The sequence below is a fragment of the Aythya marila genome (genome assembly GCF_965140915.1).
Source record: "Aythya marila genome assembly, chromosome: 2".
Lineage (NCBI taxonomy): Eukaryota > Metazoa > Chordata > Aves > Anseriformes > Anatidae > Aythya > Aythya marila.
This window is the reverse complement of record NC_139043.1, coordinates 20,273,152-20,286,001: the sequence shown is the minus strand read 5'-3', so window position 1 is coordinate 20,286,001 and position 12,850 is coordinate 20,273,152.

Genomic DNA, 12,850 nt, shown 5'->3' with positions numbered 1-12,850 from the left:
TGACAGATCACCCATTCTCTTCTCACCTGAGATAAGTGTAAGAACATCAGTGGAAGAAGGCAAGTGCTCAGGGCCTGATTTGGCCTGCAAGCTGCTGCCCTGAGGGAACCAGGCAAGACAGAGTCTGGTGGGAGCTGACAGGGACCATGCTGAGGAGGGAAAAAATAGTTTTCCTTAAGGAAAAGTTGAAGTCTTAGATACTTACATTTAAGCAAATTCCAAACTGTGAAATTCTACCCCATCTGCTGTAGGATTTCTTACCCTGCTCTCCCATCCCCCCTACATACACACAAACACACACTCCCTCACTCCCCCCCCCCAGTTGTCCTTCTTACCTAAGTGACAGATAAGGCAACTGCAATCTGCTGGTCAGCGAGCTAGGGTTTGGTACATGGCATTCTTGGCCACCCAGCTCTGCCGTACTGCAGTGACTGGCTCAGGGCCCTGGGTTCCACATCTCTGACTAGGTGTGAATCATTTTAAAAAACGCCTAACATCTAAGATTTTAGCTAAGGATGTAAGTTTCCCTTACTGAAGTGACTTTGATATCTAAAGTTGCTTAACATATATTTATGGGTTATCCTACACAGCTGAGACCTTGAAAGCCAGAACAAGGAAGAGCATCCAGTTTATATTTTACACTTGCCAAAGGCAGTGGTCGCAGCAGAGAGCTCAGCAGCCACTTCCTCCTCCACTCCACTAACAGTGGTGTCTGACCCCTCTTAGAGACTAAACCTAGCAATTAGATCATTTGACTATGAGGTGATAGATGCAGCTCTCAGCCTGGGATATATGAGAAGCCTCATTTCCTCAGAGGGCACCCTGACAAATGGCATACACATTAATCTTCCCCACTCCCTTCCTAGAGAAGCTGCCCCTCTGCCCTGGCACAGCACAGATGCAAGATGTTTTGGCCCAAAAAATGCAAGTGTGGGAGTAGATTAGTGAATGCCCAACTGTTAAAGGTGTGTGCCGAGGGACAAAAGGTTTGTACTGAGTCCTGGATGTTGCTGTACGTTTCATCTGAAGAAGCAGGAAGCAATTTCAAGTTGTTGCTCTTCAATTAGGGATAATGGATTCACAAAATATGCAAGATACAGATTTCCATACACACGCTGCTATTTTACTAGCAACACCTTAGGCTTAAATCACCCTTGCCTTGGATGTCATTTTTCCTCAGCCCCTTCCTCAGGAATCTAGTCCTCTGATATATAGATTTGCATGGGAATTTCATTCCTGGAGCTGAAGTAAAAACGTTCTGTATTTTTGTAAGTTAGACTTCTGTATTTTTGTCAGTTAGTCTGACTAGCTAGTGCCTTAGGAGTGAGGACATATTACTGCAAGATGCTAAGATATTAATGAGCATCAGTAAGAATATGAAGAGCACACACACACAAAGCAAAACCAAACTCTACTTCCTGCTGGACAACAGCAAAACCTGGACAAGGCACTAATGAAACTGGAGGATCCCTTCATTGCAGAAGCTATGAAGTGTTGTGTAGGCTAGTCTAGCCACTGTCTATTCTAATGGTTTAGCACAGCCACCTTGTTTGTGCTTTGGGAACTAAATGATATAAGGAGCTTGTAATTTTTTATTCTGTATCTTTCCTCCAGCCACTTCCTGTTGAAATTAGAAAAGTGTCAGTTTTTCTACTTTTAGGATAGTGTATACACAAAACTGAGGTTTGTAGACATGCTTGTTTTAATAAAAATTGTCAGCTGTTCCTATACTGAAGTACTAACAATACTTTGGCATTAAAAGAGGCTCAGCCCTGTGAGTTTTTCCTACTTTTTTTCTGCAATGACTATTAATAGTTGTACGTTATATAGAAAGCTCAACCAAAATACTACAAGTGAATGTCAATTGCTACTTGCAGTAATGGAAAAAGAACAAGCAAAATCACACTCAAACAATACTCCACTCCACATCTACTGACATTCAAATATTTTCATGCAAATTGCTGTAGAATTATGCTGTGTTAAATAGGTAGCAATACATTTGGTCTAAATAAAGAAGATGTCTTTCGTTTTCCATGAAGTTACAATCATAATCATCAACCTTAAATAAGGCAAACCTTTTTCATTTAATTTAATAACAAGAATGCCTGACCTGATTGATAGCAGTAGTTTCTTTCTTTGCTGATTACATGTGCAATACATGTGCAATGCCAGCCTGTCGTGTTTTGTATTATCATAATAATATGAATATATTATTTATATATATTTATTGATATATCATTATATCAATAATATATATGATATAATATATATAATTTATATAATGCATATAATATATATATTGATATATATTGATATATGAATAATATAATCATAATAATAATTTCAAGTGTTTTAAAATTAATCTTCAATATTTAAATAATTTAATCTTATATTTAACATCAGCACTAAAAGCGTTGTAAATATTTCTACTTTGAAAAGGACAAAAGCATGTATTTAGCAGTTGCATGTAAATATTGAGGAAAAAAAAAAAAAAAGGTAAAGATTCAAAATATGGATGTCCTTTGACATAGTAACTAAAAAAAAAAATAATAAGGGAGGGATGTTTAAGTACACAGAAGCATGTTTCTTGTTGAACCATGCCATTGATCTCAGTGTCTAAATGAAGAGCCTCTTGGATAACTAGCTCCAAAAGTGGTTATGTCTATGACAATGTTTAGTTCCCTCATACTGATATTCGGTTAGAATATTGGGTATCCATTAAGAATTATCTGTTATTGAACATAAAAATAGGGTGCTTCAGCTGGCTGACACCTCCAAGGGAGACATATGACTTATGGACATATGGCTTACACTCAAGAGAGAAAGAGAATGGTATGTTGTGCCACCATATTGAAATTAGTGAATTACTCAAATCAGCTTGGACATTGCCTTCTTCCTTTAGATTAGACATCACCTGTTGGAGCAAGGGTAGCCTCCCCTCTGCAACCAGAACTGTTGCACCACTCCCCCCTAAATAAAAATAAAACCCAAAATTCAGCTAATTCATTACAACATTTGAAAGGAAAGATTTATGAAAAAATGTAGCTGAAAACCTGGGGGATGGTGTGCTGGTACATTAGAAATGAGAATTATGGGGCAACATTAGCATGGCATTCTTGAAAATAAAAGATAGATTAAACATCTGTGTCAGAGAGGCATTACAGTCTAAATGGAACTAATGCGATGAAATACTGCTCATAAACATAAGTGCTGCTTTAGCTATTGCTTTTTTTTTTTTTTCTTTTTTTTCTTTTTAAGGGGTTATGTAATGCAATACTCAGCTTTACTCAGGATGATAATTTGTGTCATGCTTATATACACGACTTTGGTAGAGACAAACACAACCAATTCCTGGCAACTAATGCAAATCCCTGCATTGAAACACATGTGATTGCATTAAAAGGAAAAAGAAATCCAACTCACACAGGGAATTTTCTGATTTGATGCCTGCCCGCACAGACATCAAAAGAGGGAGCAGGTTGCTGTGGAAATAAACACAACCTCACAACGACAGCCAGTTGGAGAAATGTTCTCTAGTAGACCAGCTCAGAAAGCAGCTGACAGCTGGTTATCAGAGTGTGCAAAAGCAACAGGGTGGAATTCAGGAGAAGGGGACATGTACCACCAACTCATTCAGCTCAAGTATACACACACACCCCTGAGGCCATCAACCACCTCTGGTCTTGCCACAACAGAGTCAGAAACCCTGAAGAAATAAAATGTATTCTTCCCACAGACCATCATTTCTGTTGGTGGTTGTAGTGGGTTTACTTGGCAAGGGTTTGGTAGCAGGGGGCCGTAGGGGTGGCTTCTCTGAGAAGAATCTAGAAGCTGCCCCATGTTAGATAACCCTGCTGCTGGCCAGAGCCAAGCCAATAAGCGATGTTTGCTCCTTTGTGAGAGCATATTTAAGAAATGGGGGGAAAAAATGCTGCCACACAGCAGCTGGGAGAGAGAGAGGAGTGAGAAACAGCCTTGCAGGCACCAAGGTCAGTGAAGAAAGAGAGGGAGAGGTGCTCCAGGCACCAGAGCAGAAGTCCCCTAAGGCCTGTAATGAGGACCATGGTGAAGCAGGCCTGCAGCCCATGGAGTACCACAGTGGAGTAGGGTTCCACACTGCAGCCCATGGAGGAGACCATGGTGGAGCAGGTGGACCTGCACTGATAGAGGTTGCGGCCTGTGGAGGACCCTTGCCAGTGCTGGAAAGTAAATGCTATAGATTGACCACAGTCCCCACTCCCTGTTTCCCTGCAACATTTGGGGGGAGGAGGTGGAAGAGGATGGACGGGGGAAGGTGTTTTTGGTTCCTTTCTGCTTCTCTAGCTTGTTAGTAATAGGCAATAAATCTTACTATCACAGTGGTGGTGGTGGTTTTGCTGGTGGAAATGAAGCACTTCCCACTTCATCATTGGTCTCAAAAACCCAATGATAACTGGCTATGCAAACTTCAGCTCCTGTTGCTAATAGTCATAACTGACCTCGGCAAGACTTGGATCACTGAAGCATGTTTCCAGCATCGTTATTGGCAGAGCAGTGGAAAAATAGAACAGTGGGAAGCAGAGCAGCTGAGCATAAAGAAAACATTTTTTTTTTCCTATAGAAAGAAGTGGAGGTCAACTTACTGCCTACTTACAATTTCTTTCTTCTGCCTGCTTCTTCAGTGCTAACTAGCACAGAAAATTTCAGTTGTTTGACAAAAATTCCCCAAGTGAAAACACAATTACCCTTACTCTTCTCCTTAGGGTTCAGTGGATGAACAATACAAGTGAAGACAAAGTTACTATTTCTGTACAAGTACTTCAAAAGCTCCAAAACCAATTTAAAATGCATATATAAAAATGCCAAATCATTTTTTTTTAAATAGTAATGGGAACCCCACAACTCTTCCTAAGGAGAGGTCAATCTTTGTTTGATAAATCCACGTATTACACAAATGATCCACTAGAAAGTATATCAAGTCTACAAAGCTTCAGTCTATTACTATGACAGATGACTTTCCTCAGGTACCCAGATAGCTCATGTCTATCTATCTGAATTGAAACATGGGCAAAGGAAGCTCCTATCTGCTTATTTATTACCATGGACCAACTGTGACAAAGTTGTTTATAGGTATACGTTTTCTACAACAAAGCCTAGCTTTGCAGTTCTCAAGTTCATCTTCTCTTGTCCACTTTTATATGTACAACACTACTAAAAGCAAAGTACAACCCAATTTCTGCAGTGTTAACAAGAGCTCACAGTCTTAAGGAGCATTTTCTTTCTTGCAGGAGGTGAAATCAGAGTGGGAGTATAGGCAAGTAAAAGCACACAAGGCAAATGTGAGTAGAAATACCAGGAGAAAACAGTGTCTGATTCAATATCACACTCAAAAATCCAAGTGTTAGGTAATTTGAACAGCAACAAGAAATCTGAACTTTCTGCATCGCCATTCTTGCAGATATGCCAGAAGGTAATGAGATTGTTGTACAGGACAACAACCCAGGGAGGAATCCTGAAGTACTGGCTACAAGTAGAGCCAGACTCTCAAGACTCATTGGCAAAGCATTTTATTCTTAATAACTCAAGAAACCTGCTTCCAGACTTCAAAATCCAAGGTTTAGTTTCTTATCTTGATAGGAAGAAAAAGGAAAAAAAAGAAAAAAAAAAGAGCTAGTCTTTCAACATTTTCCTAGTACTAATCATTTATTGACCAGCAAAAGCCCCTGTCCTCAAATGAAATTCAGAATTCAATGTTGCCAGTTTAATCTTGTCCCAAATGCTGATTGGGTCCAAGGTAGACTAATTAATACTTGAATGAGGATTAATCTTGCAGCCCTGGGTATTGCAGAAGCTGTTTCCAAACAGTGGTAAAAAATCAGACAACAAAAGCTAAATGGAAGGATATACTTCTAGTTCTCCAGGACTGCTGCACTGATGAGAAATGAGGATTAAAAAAAGCAATCCTCTTTCTCATTACAATGGACCTGAAAGTGAGATAATGTAACTAGCACATGTATTAATAAGAAATAGGGCAAAGGGAATGCAGGATCCATTTATGGACTTACAGATAGCTAAAGAAATTGATAAATTAGTTAGTTTACAATAAAATTGAATCTCTAGCTTTAGTTAAATGTAACACAAGGGAAGAAATTTATCTGGGAGGAATTCAGTGGAAGCTCTTGAACACAATAAAATGAACATCTATGTCTACTAATTTAAAGTACATTAATAAAAATGTAAAAATCATGCCTATTTTGTTAATTATTTTAACCAAATCCGTTCACCTTTTGACAGCCAACTCACTGGATTATTTTTTTCTCTGTATACAAATGAAGCAGTGTTGTATTCTTTTGTGCATATAATTTCATTCATTTTTTTTCCCTTTCTATACTTAGGCTGCCAAAAGTGTTATGAGTCAGTCTCTTTAAAGACAAATAAATAAACCATCTGTATGAAACAAATACACAGTATATAGAAAAATATTTCTTTGTCTTTACTAGTGCTGGCTAATTGTGGAAAGCACCAAAACACCTTCAAATAAGACTTTTGCCGAGACTGGTATTATTTGGCATTCTGATGGAAACCTTGGAAGTATGTCCTAAACTAGTTCCCAAAAAAAGTGCAGCAGCATACCAGGCAAAATTCATATTCATAATAGGCTCACACCATGGATGAATATGTCCATTGGTTATGTTGCCAACTTCAAATGAGATGTGCTGATTCACACAGCTGAGGCTCTGAATGAGTAACTCGACAAGAAAAAAAATCAATAAAATTCTCTTTAGAAATTATCATCCTGAACTAATGTGAGTCATAACATAAAGTGCCTGGTAAAAGTGTCACTGTGAGTATCCATTTCTTTTGTCCCTGGTAATTCTGGACTTTTTTTTTTTTTTTTAATTGGAAATGAATCTAATTGTATCTTTTATTGGTCTAGAAAAATCATTGCTGGTCTTTGAAGGTCAATATGACTGTTTTCTTCCCTACACACCAGCTCCAGTAATGCAGGTCATGTAAGGCTAAACGGTGATGTCAGTGGTCTGGGCAGGCTGATTGTTTTCTGCCTTGAGTAATACCTGTGCATTTTGATTGCCCTCAGTGGATTTGCTCACATTTAACACTCGTCCAGGATCTGGACTGCAGGAAACAATCTGCTGATGAGGTGTGAGCAGGGGTACAATCCAGCTCCCTCAATTTTACTGCCTTGGCAAATTGCGCTGCCTGGAGAAAATGGATTATTACAAAACCATCCTACTTAACTACATATATTAGTACATAGATGAGCTAAACAGGGAAACAAATCTATTGAGTAAAAAGGGGTCATCTTTACACAAGACCTTACCATGACCCAGCCTTACTTAAAACAATAAAAGTGATAGATAATGTATTATATTAATAAGATTTTCAGACAACTAGAAATAACTGGAATGTCCTGATGATCTGATTTATAAAATTCACCATCTATAAAGTCCAATAAATGTGTGGACCTATAACTTGTACTTTTTTATCTATTCACTTTTACTATAAGCAGATATTTCAGGCTGAGCATTTCATGATGATTATATATTGCAATTCTCAGGTGGCTGAAGTAGTGGAGCCTTTAGTGTCATGTCGTTTAAAACTGCCAGATTTGCCCTAATGAGCTTCTAAAAAAAGATAAAAAGATAAAAAGTCTATTCCTTAGTTGAATGATACAAGGCCCAGAAGATATGAGTTCAGTACCCTAGGTTCCCACACATACCACCTGATAAGCTTTTTGCAGCTTTCGGTAGCACTGGTAGGTAACAAAATATATGTGTACAAATAAAAAATAAAATAAAATAATTTTAAAAAAATCATATCTATTCCTCTTCTTCTGATACTAAGGAGCAATTGAACAAATTGAACGTAAATGTACTGTAGATTTGTTCTTATACACACCTTACAGCTCTACTGCCATGCATTTTTCTAGCTGCAGACATTAATGGACACAAACACTTTCAGTCATTTTTGTTGCCAGTAGCTGTGATTAAACTGGGGATGTAGCAAGCCTTTTTGTGATTGCTATAGATTGTTCATTACAGGAAATTTGGCTTTTCTCTCAAGGATATTTCATGATTGCTGTGACTGAGCACAGGCTATTGCTGACATTGATGATTTTTAGTTATTCTTCCTACCACAGACCTTCATTTATTCCAGCTTCCCCATTCAAAATCAAAATGTTATCTGATACAGAAAAGATAACACTCATAATTTTCCTAATAGAAATGCACCTTCCTCTTTTTGTTTAATGGAACAATTTTCAAAATCTTCGGAGTTAAAATAAAAACAAATTCAGGGCTTATGTTTTTAATCCAGGTGCACATCCAGTGAAAGCAACAGATAAGTATGCAAATATTATGTCAGTATCTTCAAATCATCTCATCAAGTCAAACCACAGGAGACCACTAAACTGTCTGGCATGCCTCCTGTATCTCTGAGGCCAATGTCCAACAAGCTCTAACTCTTCAAGTGAGCCTAACTGCATGGCCCATCCAAAAGCTATAATGCTTACCACTGAACCATATTTTATTTTAAGTACCCCAAGTTAACATGAAAGAATTCACCACACCAAAATAAACATAACATCATCACAACACCGACAAGGTGGACATTTTACACACACACCACTCCTCGTCCCTTCACCACACTAACATCTCACAGTTACTGCTTTCTTAAATTCTTCACAACTTGTACATTCCTAACAATCATCCTGCACATATTTTTGCCCGTTACTTCTACTAACTATCATCCTTATCTCAAACTCCTTGAGCCCCACGTTGGGCGCCAAAAAAGACTCTCGTGGTTCCGCTCGAGTGGGCAGCCGAGCTCCACCACAGCCGCTCTCTCACTCCCCCTCCTCAAAGAGGAATGGGGAGAAAATATGTGAAAAGGGCTCAAGGATTGAGATAAGGACGAGAAAATCATGCAATAATTATTGTAACGGGCAAAACAGACTCGGCATAAGGAGATAGTAAGATTTATTGCCTACAACTAACAAGCGAGAGAAGTGAGAAAACAAAGGAAAAAAAAAACAAAAGCACCTTCCCCCCCATCCACCCTCTTCCACCTCCTCCCCCCGAGCGGCGCAGGGGAACGGGGAATGGGGGTTATGGTCAGTCTACAGCACTTCTTCTCTGCCGCTCCTTCTCGGTCACTCTCGTCCCCTGTGCTGTGGGGTCCCACCCACGGGATGCAGTCCTTGATGAACTGATCCGGCGTGGGCTTCCCACAGGCAGCAGCTCTTTCAGAACTGCTCCAGATATGGGTCCGTACCACGGGGTCCATCCCTCAGGAGAAAACTGCTCCAACCTGGCTCCCCTACGGGCAGCAGCTCCTGCCAGGTCACCTGCTCCTGCGTGGGCTCCTCTCCACGGGCTACAGGTCCGGCCCGGAATCTGCTCCAGCAGGGGTCTTCCACAGGCGGCAGCCTCCGTTGGTGCAGGGCCACCTGCTCCACTGTGGTCTCCTCCACGGGCTGCAGCGTGGAACCCTGCTCCACCGTGGTACTCCATGGGCTGCAGGGGGACATCCTGCTTCACCATGGTCCTCACCAGAGGCCGCAGGGGACTTCTGCTCTGGCACCTGGAGCACCTCTCCCCCTCCCTCTACACTGACCTTGACATGTGCAAGGCTGTTCTCTCACTCCCTTGACTCTCCCAGCTGCTGTCTGGCGCAGCGTTTTTTTTCCCTGTCTTAAATATGCTCTCACAGAGGCGCAAAACAACATCGCTTATTGGCTCGGATCTGGAAAACAATGGGGCCTTTCCCAAACATGGGGCAGCTTCTAGATCTTTCTCACAGAAACCACCCCTATGGCTCCCTGCTACCAAAACCTTGCCACGTAAACCCACTACAAACATCAGAAACATCCACCTATGTTTCACCTCATGTTACATTCAAACATGAGGGCAGATCAGACTCAGGGCCAGATCACCACAGCACTCCTCATCCCAGGCATGTGCAAGTTCTGTGCTTCACCTGCAAAAAGCCTAGCACACAGCACCTTGCTCAGGGAAGCAGTGGGAAGCAGTATGGAAAAACTTTATTATTTTACTAATGATATATAATTAACTACCAAATGTATAGTTATTCAGAATTATACATTCACAATAAAGTCAATATCAAATGTCAAGAATGTCAAATATTGTTTGCCATTATTGTTTGAATGCCAATATTGTCAAATATTGACATTTGATGTTGACATTCATAATGTCAACAATACTAGACCCATACAAAATGTTAATGGTCATCAAATTTGTAACACATTTTTATAGCTAATGCCCAAAGTGTGGGTCCCTTCCTTTTGCACTCCATATTGTCTATGTTCTTTTCAAAAAGACTCCCCGTTTTCTGGAAAATCTATTCATAATGCCCATGTTACTGCTCAGTCTGGGCAAGGTAGTTTTATAGTTCTGACTGGTATAGAGATAATTTTCTTTGTAGAGGTTTGCATGATGCTGTGTTTTGTATTTTTGATTAAAATAATTCTGATATCACACCAATGTTCTAGTTGTTGCAGAGCAGTGGTGACCCAGAGCCAAGGACTTTTCAACTCCTCACACTGCCCTGCCAGTAGGGGGTGCACCAGGAGCTGGGAGGGGACCCAGCCAGGATAGCTGCTCCAGACTGACAAAAATTGTCTCACACCACAAGGGCTCTGCTTTCCTGGAAGTGGATGATACCTACCTGCTGATAGGAACTAGCAAATGGATTCCTGGTTTTGCTTTGCTTGCACATGCAGTCTGGTTTACCTAGAAAACAAGGCTTTATCTCAACCCGTGAGTTCTCGCACATTTACCTTTCTGATTCTTTTCCCCATCCCACCTGAGGAGAGTGGGTGCGTGGCTATGTGATGTTGAGCTGCCTGCTGGGTTTAAACCACAACAGGTAGCCCTAAGCAAAGTTTTTCATTGTTACTTTCCTGTTATTGTTAACAGTTTGGGGGTAAATATCCTCTTAGAGGAAAGAGTTCATGATATTCTATTCACATGTAAGGTCTAATAAAATGTATTATCTATTAATAACAAGCTAGAGAAGTGAGAAACTAAAACCAAACTAAAAACACCTTCACCCCATCCACTCTCTTCTACCTCCACCCCCTGAGAGGTACAGGGGAACGGGGAATAGGGGCTGTGGTCAGTCCCTGACGCTTTGCTTCTACTTCTCCTTCACGGTCCCTCTCTGCCCCTGCTCCACATGGGGTCCCTCCCACGGGATGTCATCCTTCCCAAACTGAGCCTGCGGGGGCTACCCATAGGCAGCAGCTCTTCAATAACTGCTCTCACATGGCTCTGTACCACAAGGTCCATCCCCCAGGAGCAAATTGCTCCTGCATGGGTCCCCCACGGGTGGCAGCTCTTCCCAGACCTCCTGCTCCTGCGTGAGCTCCTCTCCATGGGCTGCAGCTCCGGCCCAGGGCCTGCTCCTGCAGGGGCTCTCCATGGGCTGCAGCCGCCTCCAGGCCACATCCACCTGCTCCACGTGGGGCTCCTCCACAGTCTGCATAGTGGAGATCTGCTCCATGTGGGACCCATGGGCTGCAGGGGGACAGCCTGCTCCACCAGCGGCCTCTCCAGAGGCTGCAAGGAAACTTCTGCTCCAGCTCCTGGAGCACCTCCTGCCCTCCTTCTGCACTGACCTTGGCATTTGCAGGGCTGGTTCTCACTCTTTACTCTCCTAGCTGCTGTTGTGCAGCAGGTTTATTTTTCCTTTCCTTCATTTTGCTTTCCCAGAGGCCCAACCAACGCTGTTCACTGGCTCGGCTCTGGCTAGCGGTGCGTCTCTTTTGGAGTCATCTGGAGCTGGCTCTGATGTGACATGGGGCAGCTGCTGGGCTCTGCTCACAGAGGTCACCCCTGCAGCCCCCCACTACCAATACCTTGCCTCATAAACCCCATATAAAGTGTTAGAACAGAGCCCCTGAAAATATAAGCCAAGTTAGCTTGATGCCAAGCTTCTCTGGGGGACAAGAAAGGATGCTAAACGCAGGGGTCACCAGTAGTTGTTCCAAGTAACATCAGAAGTCAGTGTTAAAGACTAAGAGAACAGTGATGCAATAGTTCTTTCTTCTTTAATTCTCCTATACAATTTATGCAGTTGAGTACCAAGTGAAGATTTCATTTTATTCCAGTTAATTATGTGTGTATAAAAGAACAATGGTTGCTTTGTTATCTTGCATAGTTTTTAGTATGACTTCTTTATTTTTTCTGCTTATCTTTATGCTGTTTTCAGAATTCTAAATAAACATCAGGACAATGTAAAATAGTGTATGACTCCTAACCTTCACTTTCAGAAGATGATGGAGATTTCATGTCATGGCTGCTATAAAATGATGATTCATTGAAATTCAATCATATGTATGTTGTAACACTGATTTTTTTATAGCTTCCTGCAGGCCTCTGCCAGAAGATTTATAGCGTGTGCTATATTATTTTCCAGTCCTTCAATGTTTTAATGTTGAAAAGTTTCTGACCTTTAAAGAGCCAAATTTGAGGGGTTTATTAACACTCTGTCATTCTAGCTCATCATTGTTCCCATACTCATCACTCTTCCCCATCTGCAAGTACCTGAATGAGTGTGAAAATGGTAACCAAGTTCATTTTATTTCCAAATGTCCTTCACATACATATTTAAAACTCTTTCAGAATGTTGGGGGATTTTCTCTGCACTATGGTGTTCCATTCTTCTCCCTTGTATGCTCCACTCACTCATAGATCCTGAAGTATATTAGGTTTCCAGAGAAGTTCAGTAAATGCAGTCACTCATTTCTTGTACAGAAAGCAAAACCAGAGTGTGTGAGTAATGATCTGAAATGTGTACACACATGGCATGGAGCCTTGTTTATAGCGTC